The sequence below is a fragment of the Chlorocebus sabaeus genome, chromosome 1, assembly GCF_047675955.1.
Source record: "Chlorocebus sabaeus isolate Y175 chromosome 1, mChlSab1.0.hap1, whole genome shotgun sequence".
Lineage (NCBI taxonomy): Eukaryota > Metazoa > Chordata > Mammalia > Primates > Cercopithecidae > Chlorocebus > Chlorocebus sabaeus.
Genome location: NC_132904.1, coordinates 74,879,547 through 74,897,490, shown reverse-complemented (window position 1 = coordinate 74,897,490; position 17,944 = coordinate 74,879,547). Strand labels below are relative to the sequence as shown.

The 17,944-nt window shown below is 38.8% G+C and overlaps 1 protein-coding gene across 1 annotated transcript in view; it reads left to right on the top strand.

Annotated features, from left to right (window-relative positions):
- Nucleotides 1–17,944, top strand: part of GAB2 (GRB2 associated binding protein 2) — a 208,416-nt gene that overhangs the window by 48,881 nt on the left and 141,591 nt on the right. The window lies entirely within an intron of this gene.

The window sequence follows — 17,944 nt, the reverse complement described above, 5'->3', positions numbered from 1 at the left end:
TGGATATTAGCCCTTTGTCAGATGAGTAGATTGCAAAAATTTTCTCCCATTCTGTAGGTTGCCTGTTCACTCTGATGGTAGTTTCTTTTGCTGTGCAGAAGCTCTTTAGTTTAATGAGATCCCATTTGTCAATTTTGGCTTTTGCTGCCGTTGCTTTTGGTGTTTTAGACATGAAGTCTTTGCCCATGCCTATGTCCTGAATGGTACTACCTAGGTTTTCCTCTAGGATTTTTATGGTATTAGGTCTAACATTTAAGTCTCTAATCCATCTTGAATTAATTTTCGTATAAGGAGTAAGGAAAGGATCCAGTTTCAGCTTTCTACTTATGGCTAGCCAATTTTCCCAGCACCATTTATTAAATAGGGAATCCTTTCCCCATTTCTTGTTTCTCTCAGGTTTGTCAAAGATCAGATGGCTGTAGATGTGTGGTATTATTTCTGAGGACTCTGTTCTGTTCCATTGGTCTATATCTCTGTTTTGGTACCAGTACCATGCTGTTTTGGTTACTGTAGCCTTGTAGTATAGTTTGAAGTCAGGTAGCGTGATGCCTCCAGCTTTGTTCTTTTGACTTAGGATTGTCTTGGAGATGCAGGCTCTTTTTTGGTTCCATATGAACTTTAAAGCAGTTTTTTCCAATTCTGTGAAGAAGCTCATTGGTAGCTTGATGGGGATGGCATTGAATCTATAAATTACCTTGGGCAGTATGGCCATTTTCACGATATTGATTCTTCCTATCCATGAGCATGGTATGTTCTTCCATTTGTTTGTGTCCTCTTTGATTTCACTGAGCAGTGGTTTGTAGTTCTCCTTGAAGAGGTCCTTTACATCCCTTGTAAGATGGATTCCTAGGTATTTTATTCTCTTTGAAGCAATTGTGAATGGAAGTTCATTCCTGATTTGGCTCTCTGTTTGACTGTCACTGGTGTATAAGAATGCTTGTGATTTTTGCACATTAATTTTGTATCCTGAGACTTTGCTGAAGTTGCTTATCAGCTTAAGGAGATTTTGGGCTGAGACAATGGGGTTTTCTAAATATACAATCATGTCGTCTGCAAACAGGGACAATTTGACTTCTTCTTTTCCTAACTGAATCCCCTTGATTTCTTTCTCTTGCCTGATTGCCCTAGCCAGAACTTCCAACACTATGTTGAATAGGAGTGGTGAGAGAGGGCATCCCTGTCTTGTGCCAGTTTTCAAAGGGAATTTTTCCAGTTTTTGCCCATTCAGTATGATATTGGCTGTGGGTTTGTCATAAATAGCTCTTATTATTTTGAGGTACGTTCCATCAATACCGAATTTATTGAGCGTTTTTAGCATGAAGGGCTGTTGAATTTTGTCAAAAGCCTTTTCTGCATCTATTGAGATAATGATGTGGTTCTCGTCTTTGGTTCTGTTTATATGCTGGATTATGTTTATTGATTTGCGAATGTTGAACCAGCCTTGCATCCCAGGGATGAAGCCCACTTGATCATGGTGGATAAGCTTTTTGATGTGCTGCTGAATCCGGTTTGCCAGTATTTTATTGAGGATTTTTGCATCGATGTTCATCAGGGATATTGGTCTAAAATTCTCTTTTTTTTGTTGTGTCTCTGCCAGGCTTTGGTATCAGGATGATGTTGGCCTCATAAAATGAGTTAGGGAGGATTCCCTCTTTTTCTATTGATTGGAATAGTTTCAGAAGGAATGGTACCAGCTCCTCCTTGTACCTCTGGTAGAATTCAGCTGTGAATCCATCTGGTCCTGGACCTTTTTTGGTTGGTAGGCTATTAATTATTGCCTCAATTTCAGAGCCTACTATTGGTCTATTCAGGGATTCAACTTCTTCCTGGTTTAGTCTTGGAAGAGTGTAAGTGTCCAGGAAATTATCCATTTCTTCTAGATTTTCCAGTTTATTTGCGTAGAGGTGTTTATAGTATTCTCTGATGGTAGTTTGTATTTCTGTGGGGTCGGTGGTGATATCCCCTTTATCATTTTTAATTGCGTCGATTTGATTCTTCTCTCTTTTCTTCTTTATTAGTCTTGCTAGTGGTCTGTCAATTTTGTTGATCTTTTCAAAAACCAACTCCTGGATTCATTGATTTTTTGGAGGGTTTTTTGTGTCTCTATCTCCTTCAGTTCTGCTCTGATCTTAGTTATTTCTTGCCTTCTGCTAGCTTTCGAATGTGTTTGCTCTTGCTTCTCTAGTTCTTTTAATTGCGATGTTAGAGTGTCAATTTTAGATCTTTCTTGCTTTCTCTTGTGGGCATTTACTGCTATAAATTTCCCTCTACACACTGCTTTAAATGTGTCCCAGAGATTCTGGTATGTTGTATCTTTGTTCTCATTGGTTTCAAAGAACATCTTTATTTCTGCCTTCATTTCGTTATGTACCCAGTAGTCATTCAGGAGCAGGTTGTTCAGTTTCCATGTAGTTGAGCGGTTTTGATTGAGTTTCTTAGTCCTGAGTTCTAATTTGATTGCACTGTGGTCTGAGAGACAGTTTGTTATAATTTCTGTTCTTGTACATTTGCTGAGGAGTGCTTTACTTCCAATTACGTGGTCAATTTTGGAGTAAGTACGATGTGGTGCTGAGAAGAATGTATATTCTGTTGATTTGGGGTGGAGAGTTCTATAGATGTCTATTAGGTCTGCTTGCTGCAGAGATGAGTTCAATTCCTGGATATCCTTGTTAACTTTCTGTCTCGTTGATCTGTCTAATGTTGACAGTGGAGTGTTGAAGTCTCCCATTATTATTGTATGGGAGTCTAAGTCTCTTTGTAAGTCTCTAAGGACTTGCTTTATGAATCTGGGTGCTCCTGTATTGGGTGCATATATATTCAGGATAGTTAGCTCTTCCTGTTGAATTGATCCCTTTACCATTATGTAATGGCCTTCTTTGCCTCTTTTGATCTTTGATGGTTTAAAGTCTGTTTTATCAGAGACTAGTATTGCAACCCCCGCTTTTTTTTGTTCTCCATTTGCTTGGTAAATCTTCCTCCATCCCTTTATTTTGAGCCTATGTATGTCTCTGCGTGTGAGATGGGTCTCCTGAATACAGCAGACTGATGGATCTTGACTCTTTATCCAGTTTGCCAGTCTGTGTCTTTTAATTGGAGCATTTAGTCCATTTACATTTAAGGTTAAGATTGTTATGTGTGAACTTGATCCTGCCATTATGATATTAACTGGTTATTTTGCTCGTTAGTTGATGCAGTTTCTTCCTAGCCTTGATGGTCTTTACATTTTGGCATGTTTTTGCAATGGTTGGTACCGGTTGTTCCTTTCCATGTTTAGTGCTTCCTTCAGGGTCTCTTGTAAGGCAGGCCTAGTGGTGACAAAATCTCTAAGCATTTGCTTATCTGTAAAGGATTTTATTTCTCCTTCACTTATGAAACTTAGTTTGGCTGGATATAAAATTCTGGGTTTAAAATTCTTTTCTTTAAGAATGTTGAATATTGGCCCCCACTCTCTTCTGGCTTGAAGAGTTTCTGCCGAGAGATCTGCTGTTAGTCTGATGGGCTTCCCTTTGTGGGTAACCCGACCTTTCTCTCTGGCTGCCCTTAAGATTTTTTCCTTCATTTCAACTTTGGTGAATCTGGCAATGATGTGTCTTGGAGTTGCTCTTCTCGAGGAGTATCTTTGTGGCGTTCTCTGTATTTCCTGGATTTGAATGTTGGCCTGCCCTACTAGAACCTCAACTTTTCTCAGTATCTTTATAGTAGTGTCTGAGTATACTACTGTAATTTAACCATAATCTAACCAGTTGATAAGCAGTTATAGTATTTTATTTACTTAAAAAATGTGCTGAAATGACCATCCTTATAAATGCCTTTGGGTTTTTTTAATTTGCTGGTATATAAGATATATTTCTCCCCCTGAAAATTTTTATTCAGATATTACCTTGTGACCAATGCACTTGTTTTGCCAATGAAAGACTCTGGGCCAAAGCAAAACTAATAACAAGATAATCTGCCCTTGGGCGACTCCTCTAATGAGGAAGAATGGGAACACAAAACACTGCATAAGGGATGCAAGTTTCACATCCCAGATTTTGGTAATGAAAAGAAACTGTAGGCCACACAGCTGATCAGAGGTATATTTGAGCTATTCCATTACATTTTAGATTTTAATTTTGCTACAGTAAGTCATGGCTCAAATATAGTAGAGTCGCTGATTTATCATTAAGTTTATATACACTGTAAACTAACCCCATTAAAAGGCAACAGCACCATATTTTGAAGATGAGGTGACCAAGTTTCTAATGCAATAATTGCCAGTGATTAATACAGTCAACTGGTGACCAGCAGGGATGATAAATTTTCCAGGCATTGAGAATGACTTATCTGACTTTTTTTTTTTTTCTTCTTTGAGACAAGGTCGGTCTCACTCTGTCACCCAGGCTGGAGTGCAATGGCACAATCATTGTTCACTGCAGCCTTGACCTCCTGGGCTCAAGTGATCCTCCCACCTCAGCCTCCTGAGTAGCTGGGACTACAGGCGCGTGCTACCATGCCCATAAATATAAATTTAATTAATAAATAAATTTATTAATTTAAAACAAATTAAAAATTTAAAAATTTAAAAAATTTTTTTAAAATTTTGTTTGTAGAGATGGGGTCTCCCTGTGTTTCCCACGCTGGTCTCAAACTCCTAGCCTCAAGCAATTCTCCCACCTTAGCCTCCCAAAGTGCTGGGATTATAGGCATAAGCCACCACGCCTGGCCTTATCTGATTTTTAAGATGCTTTTCCAGGGTCTGAAGTTGAAGACTTAAACCTATACAGTTTATTTTTGCTGTCTTGTCTTTTTTTTCCGTTTGTTAACATGCTGTGTAGTTCTGTTATAAACGTATGTAGTGAAAGACCAGCTTTTATTAGGGTGAATTGTTCCTTTCCTCATGTGGTAGGCACTAATATGTAGTGAAATTCTTGCTTCTTAAAGTATGCTTTGTTTCTATTTTTATTAAAACATTTGTATTGTGACTATGTAGTAATTTGTATATATTTATTTGTAGCTTGCTTTTCAGTCATCAGTACTGTATTTCAGTGACTTCTGGTCAAATGTGATTTAACTATAGGAAATTTTTTGTCCAGGATAATTTGCATAAAGTCCCTGACTTGAGAATTTCAGGTGACAGAAGTTTACTGTATTTCTAAATAGCAAGCCTATTATAGAGTAGATCAGAATTAATCATATTCATGAACAGTATTAATCTGTTGAATAATCAAACCATCAAGGTAGCTGCATTGGTTGAGTTGCTGTTTATGGACTTTCTGGTTGAACAGAATGGTCTTGCCATTCTTAGCAAAGAAATACCTCAGCATGTGGCAACATGGATGTGGCCAGTAAGTGCTGTGAGAAGTGAGCAAAGAATAGAAAATTAAGCACTGACGTATTCTGAGATGTTTTCTGAAGGAGCTCAGGCTAAATGCCCTCACCTCCTTGATACTGGCTGAGAGGCTGGATCTTGTGCCTCCAGCCCAGTAGCACTTGGTTTATAACGCTATATGAAGTAACTGCATCTCTAAGCCAAAAATCATGATAACGTGTTCTAAGACAGGTTATAGACTGGTATCTTTGGCCTGAATTCCATCTATAAAGTGTTTTGCTTGGCCTGTGGTGTTTTAAACACTTTTAATTAGTCGTAGATTGTTCAAAGCTGAGATCTCTTACATAAAATCCGTAAAATGTCCAGCTTCAAGATCTGGGAACACTGGGCCCAAATTTCTGCTTTTAAGCAATTAGCTGGAACTGGGTGGTAGCTGTCCACTTAAGCCAAAGCATTTGCTTTCCAGTCTGCTGTATCACACACATGCATGCGTGCACGCACACACCAGTCACTCATGTATGTACCTACCTTACCCTTTACACTTCCAGACCATATGCCCTTCGAAGGCAGGATTTTTGTCTATTTTGTTCATTGCTTTTTTCTCATGAGCAGAATGTTGTCTGGCACAAAGTAGGTTAAAGGATATTGCTAGATGGAGGAGGAATGTATTTGTGACTCTTGGTCCAAGTTTATGGGGGAAAAGAAGACAGAATTTTTCAACTTGGAGCTTCTCCAGATATTTGAACTTTGTTCCCCTTTACCCCTGAGATACTGTATGGCTCTGGAATATACCTTAGTATCATAATTTTGTATATGATTTATCTCCCTTGCTAAATGGTAAATTCATTGGGTTCAGGGACCTGTCTTGTATTGTTTTGCATCCTTAAGAATACCTTGCACATAATAAAAGCTTAAATACTCCTTGAATGGTTAGCAGATTTTTAAAATTTCTCGTGTAACTTTGTGAATAAAGATGGGGAGATTCTAATGCTGGAGGATCATTTGAGAAGCAACCATTTGAGTTGCTTCTTCACTATATTTTCTCCATAGCCCTATCCCCAATTATATTCCCCATCTAGACTATGATGGGGAATAGAATGTAATTGGGGATAGGGCTATGGAGAAAATATAGTGAATATAAAAGGCTTTTTATAATCCTTAACCCCTACTCTTTGGTAGCAGGGTTAATTAACCCCCCTTCCTCACTTTGTACATATTCTATTTTAGTACTCATCCTTTTTTTTTTTTTTTTTTTTTTTTTTTTTGAGATGGAGTCTTGCTCTGTCGCCCAGCCTGTAGCACAGTGGTGTGATCTCAGCTTACTGCAACCTCCACCTCCTGGGTTCAAGCAATTCTCCTGCCTCAGCCTCCCAAGTAGCTGGGACTACAAGCATGCGCCACGGTACCTGGCTAATTTTTGTATTTTTAGTAGAGACGGAAATCTAATTTTGCCATGTTGGCCACGCTGGCCTTGAATTCCTGACCTCAGGTGATCCACCTGCCTCGGCCTCCCAAAGTGCTGGGATTACAGGCATGAGCCACCGTGCCCAGCCTATTTTAGTACTCATCAACATAAATTTAGTACTATTTATGTTAAAGAGCTTGTCTCCTACAGTGGACTGTGATTTCCACATCATTAAGAACTCTGTATGTTTTTTGTGCATCTAACAGCTAATACTTATAATGTTTGTGTGCCAACTCTGTATAAACACTATTCTAGGAACTCAGTAAATGTTTGCATTGAATTGAGTTTGTGTTAGGAGTTGTATTAAAGCTTTACACCCCCTTATAGTTTATAAAACATTTGTATATTCATTGTCTTACTTGATTTTGAAATCAACTGATTGAGTGCTGCAAATGAGAAAAATCAAAGCCCAGAGAAAACTAACTGGTCCAGAATTACACAGCAGTTAATGGCTGAACATCCAGGCTGAACTTTGCCAGTTAGTGGCTGAATATTCACGAAATTCTGATGCCTCCATAGAGCCGGATAAAATTATGGAGGACTTGTCATTCTTGGCTGCGGAATTTGGACCTGTGTATTGAAACAAGAAGAGAAAGGGAAGTGTTTCTTAAGTTATTTTTGGATGAAGGCTTTTTGCAATGCAAGGCTTCATCCCCTCAAGTTCAACAATAGCATTCCTTGGGGGAGTGAGAAGATGATGAATGGTCATCAGTTTGCTTGCCTCACCCAGATTCCATTCCTACCTCCCAGAATTTTCCCTGTTCCCACCCAGCTCCACAGTAACAATCAATCCCAATCAGTGACTGTACTTCATTTTTTGGATCAAGGAATACCCCTCCCTTTTCTGTCTTCCTCCTTAGGGCTTTGGATAGGAGCCCTTTAATTGATGTTGACTAAAGAACGGGAGGCCAGCCCCTGCATACCGGGAATGCCAGTGGCTTTGTTAGTTGAGGAGGGCACTGCGTTAGCACTGCCCTCTAAATCGCAGAGCAGGTGGAGGAAATCTAATTAGCATTTAGTAAGCCAGTGCCCTGGGGAGTTTCTGATAAAGAAAAGGTCAGTGCAAATGGAGAAGGAACACTGATAGGGAGACTTCATTTTCCTAGTGGGAACTTTCTGAAATGGACTGGGAATCAGGTGAGCTGGATTCTAATGCCTGCCCTACCAGTGGCTTTTTAATCACGGTTAAGTCCCTCTGCTTATCTGAGGTTTCATTTTTCTTGTCTGTGTCTAGTCCGTTACCAGACTCCTTTTCCTACACAAATATTTGTTTCATAAAAGTGGAAGGGACCTCAGATCATTAAGTTGCTATCACCTGGGGGTGACGGGTGCACTAAATCTCAGAAATCACCCCTGAAGATTTTATTTGTGTAACCAAATAACATCTGTTCCCCAAAACCCTATTGAAATTTAAAAAAATATATATGACTGCAGTCATTCCCACCCTTGTATTTCAAGCATAGCATTGCCAACTACTTGCAAAATACTATATAGACATTATATATATATATATATATATATATATATATATATTTTTTTTAAGGTGCTATTACCTGGGAAGCTTTTCCCAACATTACATGTGTCCAAATCTTACTCTGTATCTACTGAATCTTCTGATATCAGTAGATATGTAGTAAATATGTATAGTTTGGAAAAAATTTCTCAGGAAATTTTGATAAAATCCCTGGTTTATGCTTTTTTGAAGAACTTAACCACATATAGCAAACTCGAGGCCTGTCACAGTGTTTGCTATCGTAGTTGCTCAGTAATATGTTTGGATAGGAATTTTGCGGGGCCTATTAAGTGAGAAGCTAGAGGTGGAATAACCATTGCAAGCAGTGAGCATTTTACAAAATGGGGATTGAGATCTATTAGTAGGCGATGAAATCAATGGTAACGAGTTGCTACCAGCATTTTAAAAGTAAAATTGAATACAAAAAGTAGCATGTATTGTGTCCAGTTAAGGATATTTATTGAAACTTTTAAGTTCATTGTATTTATAGATACTGTGCTACAATTTAAAAGACATTTCTTACTGAATTTTGGTTAAAAACCTTTGACCTAGACAGGAATCTGTAGTGGAATAAAGACGGTTCTAAGGGGAAGGAGTGTAGAGAAGCAATGTGGGAGCCACATGGGGTAGTTCATGCCTATAATCTCAGCACTATGGGAGGCTAAGTCGGGAGGATAGCTTGAGGCCAGGAATTCCAGAAGCAATGTGGAAAGGACACTAGGGAATGTAGGTTCTAGTCTTTACCCAAGCTCTTTGACTTTGAGCAAATCACATTTTTCTTTTTTTTTTTTTTTTTTTTTTTTTTTGAGACGGAGTCTGGCTCTGTCACCCAGGCTGGAGTGCAGTGGCCGGATCTCTGCTCACCGCAAGCTCCTCCTCCCGGGTTTACGCCATTCTCCTGCCTCAGCCTCCCGAGTAGCTGGGACTACAGGCGCCCGCCACCTCGCCCGGCTAGTTTTTTGTACTTTTTAGTAGAGACGGGGTTTCACCGTGTTAGCCAGGATGGTCTCGATCTCCTGACCTCGTGATCCGCCCATCTCGGCCTCCCAAAGTGCTGGGATTACAGGCTTGAGCCACCGCGCCCGGCCTCAAATCACATTTTTCTCCTGGACCTTATATTCTTTTTTCTCATTGCCCTTAGTACCCTCTGCCTGACTTCAACCCCACATCTGCTTGGCAAGAATTAACTTAAATATCTCTTCTTAACACCTGCCTGATTCTGGCATACAGTAAGTGCTTATAAATATATGTTAAATGGGTGAGAACCTTTCCCTTAGGTCTGTAGGTACTTTCACTGGGCTCGTATATCTACCACTCCATTTAAAACTCTACTTATAGCTTTTTAAGAAAATGTATTTCTAAGCCAGGCACAGTGCCTCATGCCTACGTTTCCAGCACTTTGGGAGGCTGAGGCAGGTGGATTGCTTGAGCTTGGGAATTTGAGACCAGTCTAGGCAACATGGCAAAACTCCATTTCTGCAAAAAATACAAAAATTAGCAAGTCATAGTGGTGCGTGCCTATAGTCCCAACTACTTGGGAGGCTGAAGTGGGAGGATTGCCTAAGCCCAGGAGGTGAGCTGACTGCAGTGAGCTGTGTGTGTCCCCCTGCACTTCAGCCTTAGCAACAAAGTGAGACCCTGTCTCAAAAAAAAAAAAAAAAAAAAAACGAAAGAAAAGAAAATATATTTCTATTTATCTTTTACTAGGTTGTGGTCCCCTGGAAAGCAGACATTTTTATTCATCTGTGTATTCTCAGTACTTAACACAGTACCTGGTATGTGATAGGTGCTTCATAGTGTTGGAGAGAATACATATTTTTAAGAGGCGTATGTAGTAGATGACGCATAAAACATTTATTGAGCACCTACTATATACCAGGCAATGTGGTAGGTATGGGAAGAGATACAAATGTGTGTAAGAGACCAACATCTTCCCTTGAGGAATTTAGAGATTAATTGAAGCATAAGCACACCGAATTGCTGGCAAAACCATTAGGGTTAGTGTCTAGCTATGTGGTTGCTTGTGCAGCTCATGTGTAACTTCTCATTTCTGTATTTGAATACTGGTCACCAGAACCAGACAGGACGAATGTCTTTCCATTCTGATTAATTTTCTTAGGAATTAAGTAAGAAATTGTGTATCTGATATGGTTATCTAGTTCCAAGGAAGGTTAACTTGAGTTGGCAAAAGGAGCCTCACCTTTTTTATGTTTGTTACTGGGAGGTTGTTTAAAAATCTCCCATTATGTAATGGACTTGTCACTTTCTATTTGTAGTAATGTCAATTCTTGCTTTATATATTTTGAGGCCATATTACAAGGTACACATACTTTTTAGAAGTACATGACTTCCTGGGCCTTTGAACCTCCTGTCTTTGTGAAGTGACTGACCCTCTTTGCCTTTTTACCTTAATATCTTTTTTTGCTTGATAGTCATAGAGCTACAGCAGCATTCTTTGAGTAATGTATATACTTTATGTAATTTTTTCCATCCTTTGATTTCAACCTACCTATGCTCTTATATTTTAGGTGTATCTTTAAAAAACAGTATGTAGCTAGATTATGTTTTTGTTTAGTCTGACAAATCTTTCTTTTAACTTGGGAATTTAGTTAATTCACATTTATTGTGGTTAATACAGTGAGACAGTCTTTATCTTTTAAATGGTGAATTACATTGATTTACATTTATTGTGATTATGGAAATGTTTTGATTTGTTGCAACCATGTAGTGTTGTACCTTATATTATACTGAAATTTTCTGTTCTTTTTTTTAAATCGTACCTTTTGGATGGAGCATTTTGTTTCCTTTTTCTAATTTTCTTTTTATCCCTCTGCTTATTTGGAAGTTACACTCCACTTCATTACAAGTTACTCTAGGTATTTTATTATGCATACTTATTAAAATGTTTAAATTTAATAGATAATACATGCACATGACTTAAACACTAAATATTTGAAAAGTATACTGTTAGAAGTCTCCTCTCTATCCTTCTGCCTCCATCTGCTCAATTCTAATACCCCAGTGTATTTATCTTTATAATATATGTTGGCCTATTAACGTATTAGATATAGGTTAGAATATATCTAATACAAATTACAAATATGCATACACATATATATTAACTCCTCCATTTACACAAATAAAGGACAACTTTTTCTATACCTTCTTTTTTTACTTCATAGTATCTCTTGATGCTCTTTCCATGGTGATACATGAAGAGTTTTCTTCCCCATGCCTTTTTAAAAAGCAGCTGAGTGGTATTACATCAATTGGTGAAGGCATAACTAAGTCTTTATTGATGAGCATTTGCATTGTTTTCAATATTATTCTTTTAAATAGTTCCCAAAATGCACATATATCATGGTACACATGTTAGTTTATCTCTAGGATAACTTTCTGGCATTGCCTGGTTAAAGGATGTATACTCTTACACTTTTGATAGATTATGTGTAATTTTGCCACATTGCCCTCCAGAGGATTTGTAACTATTTACACGCCTGCCTATTTTTCTACAGTCTTGCCGAGATGATTACCAAAGTTCTGTATGTTTGCCAACCTAATAAAAGTAACATTTCAGTGTATTTTAATTTGTATTCCTTTTGTAAATCAACATTGGTCTTTTCACATGTTTAAAAATCATTTAGAATTGTTTTTCTGTGAACAATCTGTTCATATTCTTTGCTAAGTTTTCTGCAGGGTTCATGGTCTTATTGATTTGTGGGAGTTCTTTATGTAAGACATTAGCCCTTTGTAATAGGAATTGTGAATTTTAGCGGAATATTTATGACTTCTAACCCAAGTTACCATTTTTTTCCTTGCTTTGCCCATAGGGGTGTGGCAGGGGTGTGTCTGTGTTGCCATGCAGGGTTTGAAAATAGTTTTCGTTTTTAGATTTACAGGTTTCTGTGTAGTCACTGTAACAATCATTGTTATGGTTTCTGGATTTTAGGTAATAGACTTTCCCACTTACAGGTTATAAAAGAAATGTGCTATGTTTTATAATTTCATTTTATATTACATTTAAATCTCTGATCCAGTTGGAATTTTTCCTGATCTATGCTTAGAGGTACAGGTTCAACTTTGTTTCAGCTTTATTTCTAACAGTGTCATTAACTCCCATGGATTTGAGGTACTACGTCTATCATAATCTAAGCATTTTATGCATTAGTAACCATTTGTGAACTCATTAAGTATTAAATTCCATTGGTTTGTCTGTATATATACATATAAAATATATATAGCAATACGCTTTGTTTTGATTAATGAGGTGTGTTTTACCATATGGTTGTAATAGTGTCCTCTGCTGTTCTTGTTTTTCTTTATGAACTTTACAATTATGAACTTCACATTATATTCTCTTACTTAAGATAAATATAGTGTTTTTTTGGTTTTTTTTTTTTGTTTTTCTTTGAGATGGAGTTCCACTCTGTTGCCCAGGGTAGAGTGCAGAGACGAGATCTTGGCTCACTGCAACTGCCGCCTCCTAAGTTAAAGTGATTCTCCAGCCTCAGCTTCCCGAGTAGCTGGGATTATAGGCACATGCCACCACCCCCAGCTAATTTTTGTATTTTTAGTAGAGACAGGGTTTCGCCATGTTGGCCAACCTGGTCTCAAACTCCTGACCTCAGGCGATCCACCTGCCTCAGCCTCCCAAAGTGCTGGGATTACAGACATGAGCCACTACATCTGACCAAAAATATGGTGTTTTTACTGAGTTTATGTTAAATTAATAAATTCACTTAGGGAGAATTGAGCTCTTTCTCAGCACATATATTTTATTTTATTTTATTTTATTTTTTTTTTGAGACGGAGTCTTGCTCTGTCCCCCTGGCTGGAGTGCAGTGGTACTATCTCGGCTCACTGCAAGCTCTGCTTCCCGGGATCATGCCATTCTCCTGCCTCAGCCTCCCGAGTAGCTGGGACTACAGGCGCCCGCCACCGCGCCCGGCTAATTTTTTTGTATTTTTAGTAGAGACGGGGTTTCACCGTGTTAGCCAGGATGGTCTCGATCCCCTGACCTTGTGATCCGCCTGCCTCGGCCTCCCAAAGTGCTGGGATTACAATCGTGAGCCACCGCGCCCGGCCCATATTTTAATTTTTTAATTTGGCCTAAAGTACAGCAATATATTTACTCTCTGTATTAGTTTCTTTTTTCTTTCCTCCTCCTCCTCCCTCTCTCTCTCTCTTTTTTTTTTTTTTTTTTTTTTGTAGAAACAGGGCTTCGTCATATTGCCCAGGCTGGTCTCAAACTCCTGGGTTCAAGCAGTCTGCCAGCCTCGGCCTCCCAAAATGCTGGGATCACAGGCATGAGCTATCACATCAGGCCTGTAGTAGTTTCTTGTAGTTGCTGTAACAAATGACCACAAATTTGTTGGCTTAAGACTTAATAGAAATTTATTCTCTCACAGTTCAGGAGGCCAGAAGTCCAAACTTAGGTGTTACAGCGCTGTGTTCCTTCTGAAAGCACTGGGGAAAATCTTTTGCCTCTTTTGGCTTCCAGTGGCTCCAGATGTTCCTTGGTTCATGGTTGCATCACTCCAGTCTCTGCCCATGGTCACACTGTCTCTTCCTTCTCTCTCTTCTGTCCCTCTATCTGTTCTCCCTCTATCTCTGTCTTATATGGATACATATGATTACATTTAGAGTTTCCCTGAATTCTCCAAGAGAAGTGCTGCCTATGAATATTACCTTATATGGCCAAAGGGTCTGAGACCCTGAACTTAATCACATCTTATGCCATATGAGGTAATATTCACAGGTTGCAGGGATTAGGACATGGGCATATCTTTTGGGGAGCGACCATTCAACGCACTATACCCTTCTTCCAAATAATATAAGAATCTTACTTAGCATACCTAAACTTGAATCACTCCTCCTAAGTTATGTTATTATTGGCCAGTGTTTTCTATCTTGTTTATTTATACCCACATAAAGTAATATGTTTTACACTGGAAGTGTTCACATTTCCCACATATTTATCAATATCTGTGCTCATCTTTGTTTTCTTTTATGTCAGACCTTCCATCTGGGATTATTTTTCTTCCTGAAGTCTATCCTTTAGAATTGCCTTTAGTGAGAGTGTCTGTGGCAATCTGTTTTTTTGTCTGAAAATATCTTTATTTTGCATTCATTGAGTTTCAATGGCTATTGACTTCTGCATTGAAAGTTAGTTTTTCTTAGCACACTGAAAAATTGTTCTGTGATCTTCTAGATTTCACTGTTGCTGTCGAGGAGTTAGCTAATAGTCTAATTGCCATTCTTCTGCAGGTGATCTCTTGTTTCTCTTTTAATGTCTTCTTTTTTGTCTTTGGTGTTCTTCAGTTTCATTACAATATGTGGTTTCTGTTTATCCTGCTTGACATTTGCTGAGCTTACTGGATATGTGGTTTGGTATTCTTTCAATGGTTCTGAAAACATATCAGCCAAAGGCATAGAATAATACTCCATCCTCTCCTATTTAATTATTGAACTTCAGTTACAAGATTAGATATGCGTTAGACCCTCTTACTCTATCATCCATGTCTCTTAAACTATCATTTTTCATATATTTAGTTCTGGGTCACATTCTATGGAATTTCTTTGGATTGCTCTACTAGTTGACTAATTCTTTAGCTCTATCTAATCTGCTGTTTAACTTGACTATTGACTTTTTCATTTCAATTATAATTTTCATTTTTGGACATTCAGTTTAGTTTGTTTTCAGAAGTATTTAGTTCTTTTTTATACTCTCGTTTGCTAATTTTTTCAAGCTTCTCTTCTAAATCATAAAAATTTTATATTCTGTCTCTAATTCCAGTGTGTGAAGTCTTTGAAGATATGATTCGGTCATCAGTTTTTCCTGGCTGTCATTCATTATGTTATTATGGCTTACTTCCATGTATGTTTTTGTTTTACTTTTAAGAGCAATATTCCGTAGGACTTTACCTTTGGAAGCTATTTGAGGCCTAGGTTAAACTTTTGTTCTACCAAAATGGATTAGAGGCTACTGCCTCCAGTGGCCTCAGAACATTATTAATCCTGGACTGCTTTTACATCTTCACTTGAAGCGTCATGAATTTGGTCACAAACTTGCATTAGAGCCAGATTTTGGTTACAGACTTTTAGGAGAGACATTCTTTTCTAGTGGTCAAGACAGGTCAGTTTTTTTATGGTCCCTTTTAGTGTGCAGATGTATTGCCCACACTTGAAACAGTCATCACAATTGTCACTAGTATTTGTTACATAAATAACCTCAGGGCAAAAAATGGTTTTGGTATTCTCTTTCTTTCCAGGATTTCTGCTTTCACTTATGTTTTTTTTTTATTGTGGTGAAACATATATCACATCAAAATTATTTTTAAGTGAACAATTCAGTGGCATTAAATACATTCACACTGTTGCACAACCATCACCACTATCCATCTCCAGAACTTCTCATCTTACAAAATAAACTGTGTACCCATTAAACAGTAACTCCCTATTACCTGCTACTTACCCACCCCCAATCCCTGGCAACCGTTGTTCTACACACTTTTGTCCTTATGAATTTGACTCTAGGTACCTTATATAAGTGGGAGCATCAGTATTTGTCCTTTTGTGACCAGCTTATTTCACTTAGCATAAGTCTTCAAAGTTCATCCATATTGTAACATTTCAGAATGCCGTTCCTTTTAAGGCTGAAATCATATTCCATTGTATGTATATACCACATTTTTTTAATCCACTCATTGTCAGTGAATATTCAGGTTGCTTCCACCTGCTTTCATTTAACTTTTGTTCTCTATAGATTCCTTACTTCTTGACAGCATGACTCATTTTCAAAATTAATATTTAAGAATATTTTATTTAGCTTTTAAATTGGTTTTTTTGGGAGCATCATTCATGGTATCTAGGTTAACTTAATTGCTCAAAACCAAAGTCTTATACCTACTTTAGGTGGACCAGAAGACAACTAAAAAGAACATAATTTGACTTTCTTTTGGGATGCTAAAAAGGGAAGATTCTGAGATGTGAAACAATTAGTATGTAGTTTTGCATGTTTTTATTCTTGAGGTCTGCTATAGGTAAAATTTTTTTTCCTTGTATGTGAGAAAACCTTTAGAATACTATAAGAAAATATAAACATTTCTGTCTTGCAGGATTTGTCATTGTTACCATGTTATTAGTGCTAACATCTCACCCTCAAGTGCCCCAATATCCAGTAGTAGCATTTGAAACTTGTACAGAGATATCAAAATCATAAACTGCTTGAGCTGAAGGGGTCTAATTTCTAAACATCATCCCCTCCACCACTGTGTGTTTTTTTTTTTTTTTGAGTCGAAGTCTCGCTCTTTCACTCAGGCTGGAGTGCAGTGACATGATCTTGGCTTACTGCAACCACCGCTTCCCAGGTTCCAGTGATTCTCTTGCCTCAGCCTCCCAAGTAGCTGGGATTACAGGCACACACCACCACACCCAGCTAATTTTTGTATTTTTAGTAGGGACGGGCTTTCACCGTGTTGGCCAGGCTGGTCTTGAACTCCTGACCTCAAGTGATCCACCTGCCTCAGCCTTGCAAAGTGTTGGGATTACAAGCGTGAGCCACGAGCCAGCACACCCAGCCACTGTGTCTTAAAGATGAGTTGGCTAGGGTTAAGTGACTGACCCAGCCAGGGTCCTATAAGGAGTTTGTGACAGCAAGAACGTCAGTTGCCTCATTTTAATCTCAGTATACTTGGTACTTCTGTGTACTTTCTGTCTCTGAGAAGACCTGAGACAGGGTCTTTCTCTGTTGCCCAGGCTGAAGAGCGGTGGCATGATCATAGCTCACTACAGCCTCGGACTCCTGGGCTCAAGTGATGTTACTGTCTCGGCCTCCTAAAGCACTGGGATTACAGGCATGAGCCATCATGCCCAGCCTGAGCTTGGTCTTTTGAAGAGTTGGTGTGAATGTTGATGAAGATGACCTGACACTGATATATAGGTCAGAGTAGAGGCAAGGGCGCGGTGGCTCAAGCCTGTAATCCTAGCACTTTGGGAGGCCGAGACGGGCGGATCACGAGGTCAGGAGATCGAGACCATCCTGGCTAACACGGTGAAACCCCGTCTCTACTAAAAAATACAAAAAAAAAAACTAGCCGGGCGCAGTGGCGGGCGCCTGTAGTCCCAGCTACTCGGGAGGCTGAGGCAGGAGAATGGCGTAAACCCGGGAGGCGGAGCTTGCAGTGAGCTGAGATCAGCCACTGCACTCCAGCCTGGGCGACAGAGCGAGACTCCGTCTCAAAAAAAAAAAAAAAAAAAAGAATTCTCTTCTAGTTAACTGGTGAAGATCAAATAGAGTTGGCCTTCCAAATACTACTTCACTCCTGTCTCTCCTGTTTATGGAATCTTTTTTGATAACAGAATGTTAGAGTTGGGTGGGAGAGCTCTTGTGATCATTCATGCCAATCTCAAATTGCCCACTGGGACATTTTGGGATCCCCGTCCCAGAAACTTTGCTGTTCTTTATAGATGAGGAAACTGAAATATAAAAGATGCAAATATGGTTTCCCTCAAGTCACATAAAGTGATTTTAGCAAAGCCAGCACTGCACCCACATATCCTAATGCCTATTCCAGTGGAGGATCTCTGTTACACTAATGCGTTAACTTCACTCCTGGTCTTTGACTAAGCTGCACTCTGTGGTCTCTGTCTTAAGACT